The following is a 17,058-nucleotide window of genomic DNA, read 5'->3' as shown; positions in this document are numbered from 1 at the left end:
ATTTTTTTAAATCACGATATATGAAAATAATTTCTTTATAATCACGATATATAAAAGTAATTTAGAGAAGAATGTTTTAGTTTTAATTTTATTAATTGTAAAAATTAAGCTAGAGACAACATTACCACATATATTTATTTTACATATATATTTCATGAATTTTAAAACAAAGACTTGCGTTATAAATTGTTTATATAATTATTACAGATTAACAGATAATCAGAATAAAATATTTTTCGAATATTTAATTATGTCTAATATAAATGATATAAATCAAGTTATTGCATGATAAAAATATGATGTTATTCGAATACGAATTTTTTTCAATAATACGATTATTATATCATTTCTTATTAACAATAATTACATATGTATATAAATACATAATGCAAATTACTATGAATATGCAATCAGAATCAAAGAATGGAAATCTCTATGGCAATATACAAATACTAATTGCGTCCGTCAAAAACGATTGCTAAACATTCGCAAAATTGCATGTCAGTTTTGAATTTTGCAATGTGATCGGCAAAGTTAAAACATGTGCATCATAACGTAAAAAGCAAGGTTCAAAGAAAAAATTTCAATTTCGCCTATAAAGTGTTTGTGATCAATAAAATATGTAGCTCTCATAAAAAAAGAATTCTGACGTACAGCTTTTTGTCGATCAATGAAACGCAAGTTCTGTGCGAGCAATCGTCGAGAAAGTTGAGATTTCTGCGAGCACGTTCGTAAAAGACAGACATACAAACTTTAATCCTCAACTTTATTATCCACCGCTTGTAGTATATACGATTGTTCTTTCAAGAAATTGATTAGCTCTAGAAAATCTTAGGATAATAAAAATTGTTGTTATTCACATACGACGATTTGCGGAATTTTGATTTCAAAATTATTATTCATTATTTTTATTATTAAGGCAATTTCTATTTTTATTCAATCATATATATTAAAATATATATGACAATATGTATCACATAATATAATATATAATATATTGTGTGTGTTATATATGTTTTACGCGCACAGAGAGAGAAGAGTATAAATTTTAATATATATAAATATATTCTGACTGTAACGAAATCGTGTTTGTACCATTAATAAATTTTTCGATCTGTCAAATAACATGGATGGGATCAATGATAATTATTGAAAGATATTGAGAGATTTATTTACTTTTATACGAGTATAAATTGTGTGAAAATAAAACGAAGTATGATTAAATAATCAAAGAAAATTAAAACTTTTGCGCACTGCATGCATCGATATGTTTGGATAGAAAGCTTATAAAGTAATATATCGAATATTGTCCTACATTTTGATGTTGCTTATTTATTTGCAAATAATTCGCCGACATAATTCTTAATGTATGTATAATGTTATACAACTTTGTATAATATTGTATGAAAATTCTTGCATTAACGTATAATATTTTCATATAAATCTGGATAGCCGTATATAATATTTATCATTATTATTATTATCATATATAATTATTATTATCATTATTATATATGTTATTTATGATTAATATACAAATAAAGATTACTAATAATAATCAAAACTATAGTAATTATCATCAAAACTATTAAAATGATATATTATATAGACAATTCTCATGCAACTCGCAATTAATTAATTCTAACACGGAAATAACGTTTCCAGTTAATTTTAGTTAAACTTTAATATTAGTTTGAAATTTTAGTTCGAGATTTAACTTTGTCAAAATTATTGGAGCGTAAAAAATCTTCAAGAAAGAAACGACTTTTGATCAAATTTATCCGAAAAAGAAATCAAATTGAAGAACAAAAGCTCTGCAGCTAGAGAGCTAACTATGCTGAAGGAACATTTCAGTAATTCTAGCAGGACATGAAATCTGATAGAGTATAGCAACTATAAGGATATTTACATTGTGTATTTGCGGAGAGAGAAAGAGAGAGAGAGAGAGAGAGAGAGAGAGAGAGAGAGAGAAACAGAGGGAAAGAGCAGGAAGACGAGATTAGATTGCTGTAACTCGAAAAGCGATGCAACGACGCGCGACATTCTGACCAGAGAATTCACGAAAAGAGCAAGGCGCGACGCAAAAGCAACTCAAGAACCATGTCAAACTGGAGCAGAATCAAAGGACTCGGAAATCACGTGGTAGATTCGATAGCACAGATTGAAAATGGGAAAATCGTGGAAAACGCCGAGGTTTCTTCGTCTAGCGCGCACGATAGACGATAGAAAAGTCAAAAATAAAAAAAATTAAAAAAAAGGAAAAGGAACGAACCCGGGGAAAAGATTGCCTGCTTTGCCACGTACCTTTCAGCGAATAACTTCATCCTTATATGTTTCCTAAGTGATAGAAAGTCAGTTTGTTACAGAATCGTATTTTTCAGTGTGAGATCTCTCTTACGTAGAAACTTCGATCAGGGAGAGAACGATACTGTGCAAAAGTAACGGAGCAAATAGGTCACGCTATATTTCCGCGCGAAACAATCTTACTACAGCGACAATATTGAATATTCAAAGTTACACTTTTTCATTAGATTCACCGAAAAATATTAAAGTATTGCGAGAAATTTGATTATTTTTAATTAAAATTCGCGCAATACATACTTATTATTCGCGACAAAAAGACATTTCTTTGCTTGCAACTTTTTTTACTTATAATGTTATTTACTTTTAATTGTTTTTTACTTGTAATATATTCGTCTAGAGAGATCATAAAAGTTTTATATTACATTGTCTGTACTATTCAATTTATTTCCGTAACCCGGTTTTATTACATTTTCCTTTCTGTTATATTTGACTGAAGTATATTTTTTATTATATTTTACCTTGCGATATTTTTATAATTATTTATATTCTTGAAGAGAGACTGAACGCTGAAACAAATTTTGTTTTGCTTTTTTTTTACGAAAAATTGAAAAAAAAATGTCAAATTTGATTTCGAACAACGGATAAATGTATAAAATTAATTAGAGCAAAGAAAATGAAAAAATGAGTTTTTCACCGGTTGGATTAATATCTAGTCTAGAATGTGGTTGAACTTATTGTTAGCCCGAAGCTCGTGCACCTATGCGACTATAGTGCTCGTAAAACTATATATGTTTCTCCGGGTTATTTGAAATTTTTCTTAGCTTTATTATTAAATCTGTAAAAAACAATGACGTGTATACACACATACACACACACAATGTATAGAAACGATATGTGTTGCATGTCCTTCATGCTGTTGCTGTCAGCCAGAAATGCATCAAAATATTGTAGTTATCCGAAAATCCGATCAAACTGTTAAATTAATAAAAAGAAAGTTTATATATTAAAGTTATTATTTTGTATCATTTTGCGGAAATTCATAAATTAACAGTTTTATCTTTATTTTTAATAATTTTGTAGTTTTTAATGTTAATCAAATAGTTTTAATATTTTAATCATAGAAAGAAATGTTTCAACAAATTAAAACGTCAAATTCGTTTTACTTTGTCCTATGATATTTTTCCTCTCATTTTCTATTGGATTTTCAAAGATTTATAGCTTTACATGAGATCTAGAAAGAGTTCAACCATTTAAAAGCAAAAAATATTGATTAAAATAAAATAAGCATAAACAAACGCACCCATAGTACAAGAATTGAAATAAGGCACTAGTCAAAAGTTCTTTATTTTAAATCAGTTTTAAAACTTTTTTTAAACTTAGAAAGAAAACGTAAAACTTGTTCTAAAACTTAGGTAAAGCTCGAAGTTTTTGAAAATCTAACGAAAAAAATACAAAGGAAATATTGCGAAGAGAGACGCTGCGTAAATATTAGTTTTGAAGTATTTTCTTCCATTTAAATTATCAGAAATTAATGGAATACTTATAAATAAAATTAGAATTCTTAATTATTTATGAGTTTCTACACACAAAATAAGAGCTTCAAACATGCAAAAAATTTTAATAAAAGATGTGTTAAATAATCGCAATTTATAAATAGATATTACTGCTTTTTTAATATTCAGTTGTAGTTTTTTCGGTTATTTAATTGCTCACTGAAATTGCAGTGTGTTTAAATCCAAGCCAATCCGAAAAATCAAAGTCAGCGTTTAAAATAGAATTTCGTATGTTACATTAATACTATATATTTGACATATTTATTTTTTCCTAGATATTAAAATGTCGAATTCCTTTTTCGATGTAATAAAACTAGATTCAATTTAATATTTCTAAAAGTTAAAACGTTTTATAAATCCACGAGATTAAAATTGTTAAATAAAAATAAAGTTTGACATTTGAATATCGTCAAGATTAACGATCTTTCCGATTTCTATTTTTCTTTAATTATTATACCGTTGCGTTTCTATATGTCTTGACAAAATACATTTATACATCACTACGAACTTTCCAATCGTTAATTTAAAGCAATTTTTACTGTTTATCCGCGCAGGAATATCGCGTTTATTAATCCATCCTGTACGCAAATTGATTCGCAAGCGTTATAGAAATGCGATCCGATGTATCGGAAAACGAGCGATAAGTGCGAGCAGTTGCCTAGCAGGGGTGGAAATGATACACAATTTCGATTCGTGCGCTCTCTCTGACCTAATTAGACGCGACGCGATCGGTTCGTCATTATTCGTGCAGTCTGGAGAACGGCCAAAATATTCAGCGAGACACTCGGGGAACACTCGCACCCCCAGCACACCCACACATCCGGGGCGCGATACCATTATCTCCCCGACTTGCACGTGCAACGCGATAGACCCTCCCCGGCTTGCTTGAAGCCGATCGAATCGCGAAGCACTTTCGCGCGATCGTGATATATCCGTGCACATCCGCCTCTCTATGCGTACTTGAATTACAGTCGCCGCGCTGTAAATATCGACATTTCCGCAGTATGTACAGTCGGTCCGTTAGATTATACCGTAATCTGTATCGGACCGCGATCCGGTTTCCGCGAGAGGCTGGCAATGGGTAACTTGTTAATGAAGTGGTAACATCCAATGCGTACGAGATGCACGTGTACCTATGCTTGCGCTTGGTGCACACGTATATCATCAAAACGATCAATCGACGTGGTATTATATGAAAACGCACCTCCTTTTGTATAGTTAGAATAATTGAAAGTTATAAACTACACAGTAAAAAATTGTGCGTCCAACATATGTTGAAGTTTTCTTGTGTTACCACGTTTTGATTAGTACTTCAATGTAAAATTAACATACAACTGATATGTTATTATTTTTATAACGTTTTCATGTGTTACATTTATGTCACCTTTATAACTTAACACTTTGTATGTGTCTGTTAGAAATGGAATATTATTTTGAATATTTTTAACATAATCATTTTAAACAATAAACATGTTTCAAAGTTAGTTTGACATTCTAAGAAAAGTTAAAGTAAATCTTCGAATAATCCTGAACTTTGACATATAAAATAATCAAATTTACTAAAATCAACTGTTTCTACTACAAATAATTTAAGGCAAAATAATTATTATTATATGTTAATCAATGTAAATAATGTTTTTCAACAATTCTTACGAGTTATTGTAACTATTTTTTCATGTAATTTTTAATTAATTTGTATGTTATTTTTACATTAAAGTCACAATAACAAAAATAAATAAAGAGTATTATGCCAATTATTTAATATTTTTAGTTTGTCAATAAGTAAGATACGATAAATGCGTTATTTTAACTTAAAATTTACAGTGGACTTTCTCGAATATGTGAAAAATGTTATAATTAACATTTTATTTTTTACTGTGTACTACTGAGTTTCCAAACATTTAAACATTTTTCCAAACATTTTTTTCTTTACTTAGAGAAATGGAAAATTTAATTTTTCTTTTTGTTGAACGAAGGAAGTCGAATAAATTTTGATAAAAATAAAATTAAATAAAAATAAAAAACGATTAAACCACACTTAATAGCACAATTAAGAGATAGGATGATGTATAATATTTCCTCATTAATGGGAAGAATTTTCCTTAAAGAAAGGCTCTTCTCTTTTATATTGCGAGCGAATCTGAAGCCTTAACATCGAATATTTCATCTATATCTAATACTTTAGCTTTGACGTCAAAAACAGCTTTTATTTTCTTTTACTTGTTCTTATTCTCGGCTTGCTCTCGTCTCGATAAAACACCGGGAAAATTTATGAGAGCTTCTAAAAGGTAAATGGGTCCGCTACTTAATAGAAAACGATCAATCCTAAGCAATCCTTTTCCTGTTTTTGAGATACTATACTATATTTTAGATTTTGTATTACTAAATCTTCAAACAATATATATCTAAATTATTTTAATTTAAAGAGTGAAATATCAAATATTTTTTATATGTTGGGAAAAATTTCTATGAATAAATTCACGCGCGCTACGAATTTTTAGTTGCAATCCTTTGGCAACAAAATCATCTTTTACCGCCAAGATGCAAGAGAGAATTGAGCATAGAATGCGACAAATTTACTATTTTACACATGAATGTGCTTTCTAGATTTATGAGATTTTATAGTACGTACATTTCCGTGTTTTAAGTTGCAATCTCTCTCTGCGGAAATATTATTTCTCGTTTCGACAATGCAAGACAAAACTAATATTTAAACAGTGATGAAAAAATTCATTAAAATATTCATTAAAATATTTCTCGATTAAAATATTCATCACAGATTTGAGCTCTGATTTTGAACTGTGAACTAATTTAGAAAAATCTTTCGGCTGTTTTATAGAAACGATATATAGATGCTCATCTAAAGAAACAAATTATTCAATAATATAATGTAATATTTAACAAATATTTTTGATGTATTTCTAGCATAATATATTCGAATATTTAAAATATATTTTAATGTATTTCTAGCATAATATATTCGATTTATATATGTGTATAATATTAAAAATTTTATAAATATATCGAAAATTTTATAAATATATATCGAATAATTCGCGCGTTTTTAAGGCTTAAATTTTGTTAAGTAAATACGATTACTCTCGAACAAATCGTGTACGATTAACTAAAGTATTATCCCTTTTTGAATTCGCTTTATACCAATAGCAGAATGTTTGGTACTTTCTGGTTGAGAATTTTCGCTGAAGTTGAGACGACATTCCCGTCAAAATGTGCGTCCTACTTCCAAACTGCTATTTGCTCTTCCCGCATCTATTTTTCCATCTCCGTTTTTCCTCTCTGATAGTCTCCCCGATCTTTCGACCGCGAACAACTGAGACTGTTGTTTCTATTTACTCTCTCTCTTTCTTCTCTTTTTCTCTTTTTTGTCTAGGACCCTTCACGATTTTCTGAACGATGCTCTAATGATGTTCACCACTAAGTTTTAACCGCTGCACGATAAAAGTCCACGGAAAATTCGGATTGATTTTTAGTGTATCGTATTCGGTTAATTGAAAGGAAAAGAGCTCAATACGAAATACCTATTGTTCAAACGAAATATATTGTTAGGCATGGATTATGCAATGTGTTATGCAATGTGTAAATTCTATAACGCTCCCAGACAAAGACGGTGTTACATGAGAAACAACCATTTTGAGAGAAACTTGATTAAGCGTTAGGTCGGGTTGTGAAATATAGAATAGCGTAATTATGTACAGTAGGATTGTAAACTGTTCGCAAACTTTGCAGCCGTAAAATTCATTTTAAATTGCGGCAATATAAATATTGTTGCACGGCAATCTCGGCTATATTGCTGTTTTTTTTCTCTCTCTTTTATATCAAAAAATATTAATATCTTCTATCTATATGATATACATATATACATACATAATACACACACACACACACACACACACACACACACACACACATATATATAACACATATATATAAAATACCCATGATATTTATAAACCATGTATATTAAAGTTTCACGTTTTTATCGTAATAATAATAATAATAGTAATAATGATAGAAGAAGCTTATTTTATTAACAGCTATATTATTTCATAATAAGTGTACTTATAATATGTATTATATCTTGTTTATAATTCAAGCTTCGTATTTTCTATAGTTCGAGAAAATCATAAATTTCTGAAATACATTGTTATGAAACAAATAATATTCATTAAACGAAATTCCCGCGCAATTCCACAAAATGTATTCGACTGGAACGTGAAACACGTATACCACAGACATAGTTTTTCTACTGGGTACTATATTTATGCATACGGTGAAATGATAAATCGCCGCAAGGCTACCCCTCGACGAATGTTCGACAATTGACGTAACTTTGCACAACAAAATTTCGATTATTGTGGCTTTATCGGTTGAAAAAAATCACACTGCGCTTTACATGGGAGATTTAACGAAACGTTTTGTGGCAGCCAATTCATTTTAGTTGGTTCCATTTATTCGATATAAATATACCATCCATATAAATATACCATCCATTTGTCTCATTTGATCATGCATACATGTTGTACGTAATGTACAATTCTGCATAATTGTTATGAATTACAATGCAGCCGTTATATGTATCTTATTAGCAACATTTGTGAAAAAAACAAGTTTAATTAATTTGATCAATTAATGTTAAAAAATTTTATTAATTCAAAAATTCTATGTATACATGTTTTTAAAAAATATTAAAAAAATTTAAAGGAAAATTTTCCAGGTTAAAACAAGAAAAAGTTTTTTTTTAATGTATCCACAAAAATGCTTTGTTCTAAAAATAAACATGTATCAAAAATGCTTTGTTCAAAGAGTGTTAAAAAAAATTAAAAATAACGTTCTTTCCAAGTATCTCTTTATAGTAGGTAATTTTTATTCTTTTTATTATATCATATAGATAGTAGGTAATATTTATAGTAGGCAATTTTTTTATTATGCAATAATCTATCTGCAATGATCTAACAATAAGCAATTATTTAGTAGAAATTTGATTTCTTCAAAACCGAATTTTATCTAAAAATTGAAATATTTAAAAAGAAATAATGTATGTTTCTAGCGATTTTAGACCAGAGTATCTCCTTTGTTTAAAAGTGTAAAAATTATTCTGATAAGGATAAATTAAATATAATTTATTTTCACTATTTTTGTCGAAATAAAATAGAGAACGATTTTGTTAATAATGTACTGTATTGTCTTTTATAATAAGTTTACGATGGAGCATACATCTTACTCCTCGTGTTTCTCTCCTTAATTTCATACTGAGTGATGAATGGAGACCTAAATAGAACTAAGGGAAAGTGTCCGTAGTTCAGGAAAGTTCTGGGACCCTCGAAGGACAAAGAACGTACGTTATAAGCGATGGCTGAAACTAACAACCGTGCAAATATCCTATTAAATCAATTATAGCCCGCATTCAATCATGCTTATTGCGAATAAAATTCTGTAATAATAACAAATAAATAAAAATCCTTGCTCTAGTAAATCATATTTGTTTCGATTATTTCGAGAAATAGCATTCATTCAGAACTATCGTGAACAATAAATGTAAACATTTGAAATATTAGCAAATTGTACCATCGAATATACACATATTATATGGTAAGTTATTATGACTATTAACAAAATTTCATAATTTCTATTAAATGATTCTGAGAGTATATCTAAAGCTCCTTATAAAAATATATAAATAAATATATATATATATATATATATATATATATATAATAAAGACATGTATATTAGTATAAATAACACTATTATTTATCCTATATTAGATCACTATTAATTTATTCTACATTTTATTGCATTTATGCATTGTTTGTGAGATGACATAATGGCCAAATGTCAAATGTCACTGAGATTATCTGTTTTGACAAGTATAATAGTGTAATATTCTTAAAAGAGTTAACAGGTCAGAGAAAAAATTTCATGCGTGTGAATAAAATGTTGAATAAGCGCGAAGATCGATCTAATCAGAGATATTCTCACGTTTTAGGCCCCGGGTCACGCCTCACGGGAAGGAAGCCTTTGGTATTGAGATTTGGAAGGGTTCCGAGATTGCCTCTTGAAGAGCAGTCGAAAATCGTTTTATAGACAGACTATGATATATAGCGCACTCATTTTTAAATCTTATATTATTGATTTATTTGTTGATTATTATTTTATAGGCTTAAAACAAAGTCAATTTTATTTTATATATTTATTATATATTTATATATTTATCGCATATATTTTGTGAAATTTGAAACTGAGAATTCTTGACTAGCTTGAAATAATATATATCAGTTAATGATTTATAGTAAATAATTGAATAATTAATAATAATTGTATCTTTTTTATATTACAATTATTCTTAAAAGTAATACATTGTTATAGAGCTTGAAGTGCAAAAAATGAATCAATTTAAATTTAATGAAAAAAAATACTCTAACAGCAGTTTCTGTGAACAGAATATCGAAATTTTTTTTTATCCGCAATTTAGATGATCTGAAGATTTAAATTGATGTTATTGATACCCACTTATTATAGTCTTCAACTGCAATGTATCAATCAGGTGCTCTACTATTAAACTGTAATCTGAACTTGATCAATCATCCACGTTGCAAGTTAAGCTCAGGAAATGAACTTGCCAGATCGTAGGTTTTATAAGAAAGAAATGCCTCTAGGGATCCATCAGATATTCTCCGCTCCGATTTAAATTCTCGTTTATCGATTACTGAAATATGTTTAAATGGAAAAATAAAGGAGTTCGCACAAATTCGCGATACATCCCGATTTCTGAACTTGTCTATTGCAAGTTATATTATAAATTTGTTAATTAAACAGTACGTCAAATAATGAATTATCTTTAGCATAAATTTTTTTACTCATGCCTGTAACAATGAAATAAACTATACGATAGTAGCGAAGTTGAAAAATGATGCAGTGTATAAACTAAACATTGAAAGTAAATATTCTTTTTTAACTTTCTTTTTAAAACTTTAAAATTATTTGCAAAAATCTTGTTTTCTGAATAGTAATGTAATCAGTTGATTTTAGGATATACATTCTTACGTAAGAAAACAGTTTTTTAATATATAAATGTATAATATATAATCTGCGTGTATATGTGTGCGTATGTGTATTTATATATAATTATGTTAAAGAAAATGAGCAATTGTGCTATTTCATAAAACTTTTAGGTGCTTATAAATTTTTTTGATTAAAAACAAATTAATATTATAAGTGGAGTATGTGTCAACAAGTTTGCAAAACGTGTGGTAAGTGAGATCAAGTGGAATCAAGATGCGGATTAATCAAATTTTAGATCAACTCCACGAGCGAAAGGCACGTACGCCACTCACGTTTCGAAGCGTTTTAGAGAAAATCGCTTGTGTTTCATAAATCCTGCTATGCTGGAGCACTCGGCTCAGCAGAGTACGTCACACAAGGGTTCTTCGAGAAAAGCTGAAGATTTTAGGGGAGCGTGAGAGTCGTGCGAATTTCGTTTGTCGGCTCGTTGAGCCTTATAAAAGGTCGATATGATCTTTTGTTTATATATTTCTACAAAATCATAATCATTACTAAATCAATTATAAAAGAACGTGCATGCAATATTGTTATTATTTACGTAGTAAGGAAGTTTGTAATAAATTTATAAAAAATTTTTCTTTTATTTGATTTCTTTAACTTTGATAAATTTGATTCGTCAAAAGTATTTGTGTAATTTAATTTCAAATTATAACAATAATAAATAATTATGTTTTACATTTAATTATTCGCGTGTACCGAATAGCAAGATGTATTTATCAAATATATTTATCAAAAACAACTCATCCATAACTGTATTTACTTATTTATTTCAAGCATTTTTGTATTTTATATACAATATATATAATTATAAAAATATGAATTTAGATACACAAAGTTCATATTAAGAACCGGCACAAAATATATTTTATTACTACATTATGTATTATTACTGCAAATACAAATTCTTACTGTTATGAGTTACAGAAAAAGACTAATCTTTCGACTTTAATCTTGCCATTTGTTTGATATTTATCTTGTACATATAATTATTGTACAACTATTATTTTGATATTTAAAGATAAAAGAATTTAGCATTCGCTGGTACGATGCAGAAGTTATAGTATGCAGCACATGTAATTTATAACTTACAAATATATCCAAATTATACGCATATTGAATAGTGTCTAAAATAATTAATATTTTAAAAAATAATATTGCGCGAATAGAATTTTCTATATGTTCTATGTGAGCAGATATTTAACAAAACAATTACATTATATTTAAAAAATACTTATTTTGTATTAATTTTTTTCTGAGATATGATAAATAAAAATTTAATTTGTATGTAACCAATTTAAATGTTCATAAATATATATATATATACATATATATATATATATATATATATATATAAAAGCAATATTTAAATATTTTATATATGTATCTTTAAAAAATATTAATTACTGAAAATATTTTATTAAGTGCTTTAAATAATTTAAAATGAAATTTTAAATATTTTATATATGTGCACACACATACTTTACATAGTAATATGAAATGGATTATTACCATGGAGACATGCTTAATTTTACATCTAACAAATAAAAAATGTTATAAATTACTCACTCTAGGTTGTTTCGTCGTCGTCCAAAACTGCTCCGAGTCTTCTTTTCTCCCCTTTTGCTGTTTCTTCGTTGCACTAACACTATATTTATACGACATTTACGAAAATTGCACGATTAATTACGATCACGCATATATTTATTGATAGAATATAACGATCGCGCGATATTTTGTACGGCACTCCCGACACTCCCGACAATCGCGAGAGAGGAGGCAGGGAGAAAGGGAGAGAGAAAAGAGAGGGAAATAAATATGAAAAGAGAGAGAGACAGAGAGAGAGAGGGACGCGCACTTTATTATATAAGAATAAAAGAGCAATTAAATCACGACGCTCTCGACAAAAATCATGCGACCAAATTTATTCGCTATTATCTCTGTTGTTAACAAATACGCCCGTATTTTATTGTCGGAGTAATTTTGCGTTGCAAGTGAATAAATATACAAGTGAAAATTAAAGCTGCATATCTACGGACAATATTCGGAAATACGTAGTTAGATTTGTCAATCATTCACATGACAAACTTGGATTGAATAAATGTCACGAGATGCGCGCCTAGACAAATTACAACGATGTATATGTAAACGCCGAATTTATATATGATGCAAATTAATCAAGAAAGATTGGTAAAGTAAATTAAAATACCGGATTAACGACAGCCTCACTTTATTAAATTCCAATCAAATTACACGCCGATTTTAACATTCGATTGGGAATCTATCGATATTGCATCCTGTACAATGTTTCATTAATTGAAAAATGTAAAAATATATATGCATATGACAGTGACTTTACTTCGATACTACGCAATACTACACGAATCGAGTTAAGATACAAAAGATTGTTAAGAAGTAAATAATCGAAATCTAATATTGCAAGTACGGTAAATTTTGAATGCATAAAAATATCGCAAAATATATGTGCTATTAATAAACAATCGATATATCATGCTTTTTCATTACTCGAATGAAACTACGTCACGATTCCGTTTTACGTCTCGTTATTTTTTATCGTGAAAGTAATCAATTTCGTGTACTGATAATCATAATTGTAATAATTATGAAAAGGAAAGGAGAAGGAGATCGCGTTTTATGAAGAATAATACAAGTGAAATTCGCAGCGTGCCTACCGGCTCGAGTGTCGCCGCACGAATGACAAGGTTACGAGCGACACGTAAATAACTGCGCGCTACCTGTCGAAAGACGAAACAGTGCCACGAATATACGTGTATATGATAGTTAATAAATCGTCGATGGCAAATTTCTTGCCATCACAAAACATTACAGTGCAAAATAAATGTATGCAGAATATCCTTCTCTCAATCTCAATCAATAAGTTTAATTAATTATGATTTTTTAATTACTTTAGCCATTCAATCTCAAAATTTGTATATCATGATGCATTTTTGGTCGATAAAATCATGAAAAAATTACGAAGAATTGAAAGCGCCAAATATATTTGAATTATATTTATTTTCGCAATGAAATAATGATTAATAGTTCCCGGTCAATTTTTATTTCAAATAAACGTATCGCGAAAAATACTTATTCTGATAAATAATCGTCGTTTCGGCACGCGTTTATAAATTGTCCATTGTTAATTGATTGTAAAAGGAAATAATATATATATATATATATATATATATATATATATATATATATATATATATATATCCTGTTGCCTCGGCTTAGGTTATAGGTTATCAATCACAAGTACCTCACGGTATCTCTCTCGCGATTGTTTGATAGATAATATTCCATTAATAACGACACTTACGAAATATCTCGCATCTTTCCACTCGAGTGACGCCGCGCGAATGACGTAGTAACTCAGGAATTTCGTTTTTTTGTTCGACGCGCGAAGTATACGTGTCCGGTAACACGATAACGTATCACCTCGTCACTCGCGCGGCGACCTTCAAGCAGTTAAGATGTGAGGCTTGATCTCACATTCGTCTTCCGACAAATTTTTACATATTGATTGCAAGCATATTGATTGGCCATTGGATAGTAATTTTTTGAACTTTAGAAACTTTTTATCCCGCAGCCAATCAACGTGCTTAAAAAATTTGTCGTACGACAAATGTAATACTAGCCTGACCAGAGTTTGTAAACTCCTTTATTAAAATTTGTTAGCGCCATCTAAAAGTTTGTCTTCAGATAATGTGAACTATCTTTCGAAAAAATCAACATGGTGGATCAAAGTACGATAGATCAAATACGTATAGATCAAATTCCAATAAATAATTAAATAGTTAAACGGTTAATTGACACTAGAATTGACAATATATTGTAACACATGTCTTCCAGCGTATTTGATCTATCGATTTTGATTCACCAAGTTGATTTTCAGAAGATAATTTATATTATTCGAAGGACTTGCAGATGGCGTTATTAACGCCGGTATAAATTTCAATAAAGGAGTTTATAAATCCTGAGTTTGCCGCGTTTCGTGTGTCGTGTTAGCTATCGAATTACGATCGTGAAAAAATAGTGTGCTATTCCTAAACGCGATATTATTCTCTTACGAACGATTAGTCAATTGAAAATTCATAGACGTGCTATAATTATTAGTGATTATTTTCTCGCGTAGTGAACTCTTGTGATTGATAACTCGTGATCGACCTAAACCGAGGCAACAATTTATCAAACCAGGTAATTCTTTTGATATATATTAATTTGAAGAAACGAAATGAGAGACGAAGGATAGAAACACTATAAATCGTTGTTTGCAATATTTAGGAGAAATAATGAGTTCTTTAAATATATTTGATATACTTCAAATATATGTTGTCTCTCGTGCTCTGAATTTTTGGCCATTTTCTAATTATTTTCGAATCGATAAAACATTATTAAACATGATGAATTCATGAATCGAGTGATTACGGAAACAAAAAACGATATATCAACGATTTATTAATGATTAAATTTGAGTTGAAGGAATGAAATTCTGCATATATTTATTTTGTATTGTATAAAATATTTTGTCAGGACGACGTAATTAACTATCATACATTCGGAATTCGTTTCTTGTAGCGTACTATTGTACGCAGTTATTTTATTGTCATTCGTGCAGCGAAAGATGATGAACAACGATGCGAACCATTTTGCATATTGTTTTATTATCCTTCGAAATACGGTGATTTTCTATAATTATTACAAATTAATAATTAATACGCACAATTGATTAATTCTCGTGTAAATGAAATAAAAGAAAATATAAGAATATTTTGCGGAATAAATTGCGACAACGGCTATTTCTTTATTCAAGTAACGAAAAAAGATATATCGATTGTTTATTAATAATATGTATTTTGCAAGAGTTTTGCATACGAAATTTACTATACTTGCAATATTAAATTCTAATTATTTCTGATAGTTTAGCGCATGTTAAAACTCATTATTAATTTGATTCGTATAATATTGCGTAGTGTCGGAGTGAAACTGTTGTGTCTCATATATATATATATTTCATATTTTTTTAATTAATGAAGTGCATTGTACAGAACGGATTGATTTCGAATCAAACTATATTAAAATTGACATTTAATTGATAAATATGATAGATATTAATCTCATCTCATTATTATTTTAATATTTCTCAATAATATACTACATAAATTCGGTATTTACATAATTATCAATTGTAATCTAGCTATTTCTCGCGAAACTTAATCAATCGAAATCTGTTTTTAGGAATAATTGATAAATGTAACTATATCATAACAAATATATATTTCCAAATATTGTCCAGTTGAAAATATGGATATATAAATATATATCCATATTTTCAACTTTAATTTTTTATTTATTTACTCGTGTTACAACGCAAAAGATGCCCTAACGTTAACAAATAAAATGCGAACGTTTCCGTTACTAACAGAGATAAAATTACTATAGCGAATAAACTTGGTCACGTGTTTCTCAATGTCTAGCGGATCGTAATTGCTCTTTTTATTATTATATAGGATGATTGAAAACGAGTGTATAAACTTTGATAGATTATTTGGAAGGTCATTCTCTAAATAAAAAATGGCATATGAATATAAAATATCTTGTTCTTTATGCACACGCAGTTACAGAAGTTGTAAAATTTTGTTGTTATCATAATAAAATCAAAACAATAATTTGTAAACGATCGATGTATCGTATTTTTTTGTCTCATTTTGACTTCTCAAAAGTTATCTCTTATCAACCATATGATTTTACTATGATAGCAACAAAATTTTAAAACTTTTGGAACTACATAAATATGAAGAATAAAATAGTTATATTTATATAATATTTTTTACTTAGATTAATCTTTCTCCAATTTGCTAAAGTTTGTTACATTCGTTTTGAATTACTTTGTAAAGTGCGTGCCCCTCTCTCTTTCTCTCTCTCTCTTTCTCTTCGCATATGATTAATGTTGAAAGTGCTGTAAAGTGTCGTGCGATCATTACATTCTATTAATTAGTATACTCGTGATCACATAATTGACTGTGCAAATTTCGTGAGTATAGTATAAAATATTGTCTAAGTGCCAAGAAGAAACAGTAAAATATAAACAAAAAGAGAA

General features: G+C 28.7%; 1 protein-coding gene and 1 long non-coding RNA gene across 4 annotated transcripts in view; one reads left to right on the top strand and one right to left on the bottom strand.

Moving 5' to 3' along the window:
- LOC112638983 overlaps window positions 1-14,394 on the bottom strand; it is a 77,180-nt gene extending 62,786 nt beyond the window's left edge. The window contains exons 1-2 of the long non-coding RNA XR_003123243.1: window positions 14,278-14,394; window positions 12,507-12,585 (exon numbers count right to left, since the gene is read on the bottom strand). This is a non-coding gene — a long non-coding RNA (uncharacterized LOC112638983). The remainder of the gene's footprint in view (window positions 1-12,506; window positions 12,586-14,277) is intronic.
- LOC105254705 (dopamine D2-like receptor) overlaps window positions 1-17,058 on the top strand; it is a 206,485-nt gene that overhangs the window by 40,847 nt on the left and 148,580 nt on the right. The gene's annotated exons all lie outside the window — the stretch shown is intronic.

This window comes from Camponotus floridanus, unplaced genomic scaffold (assembly GCF_003227725.1).
Source record: "Camponotus floridanus strain SB8 unplaced genomic scaffold, Cflo_v7.5 scaffold42, whole genome shotgun sequence".
In the NCBI taxonomy this organism is placed as follows: Eukaryota; Metazoa; Arthropoda; class Insecta; order Hymenoptera; family Formicidae; genus Camponotus; species Camponotus floridanus.
This window is presented reverse-complemented; position numbering and strand designations above follow the sequence as displayed.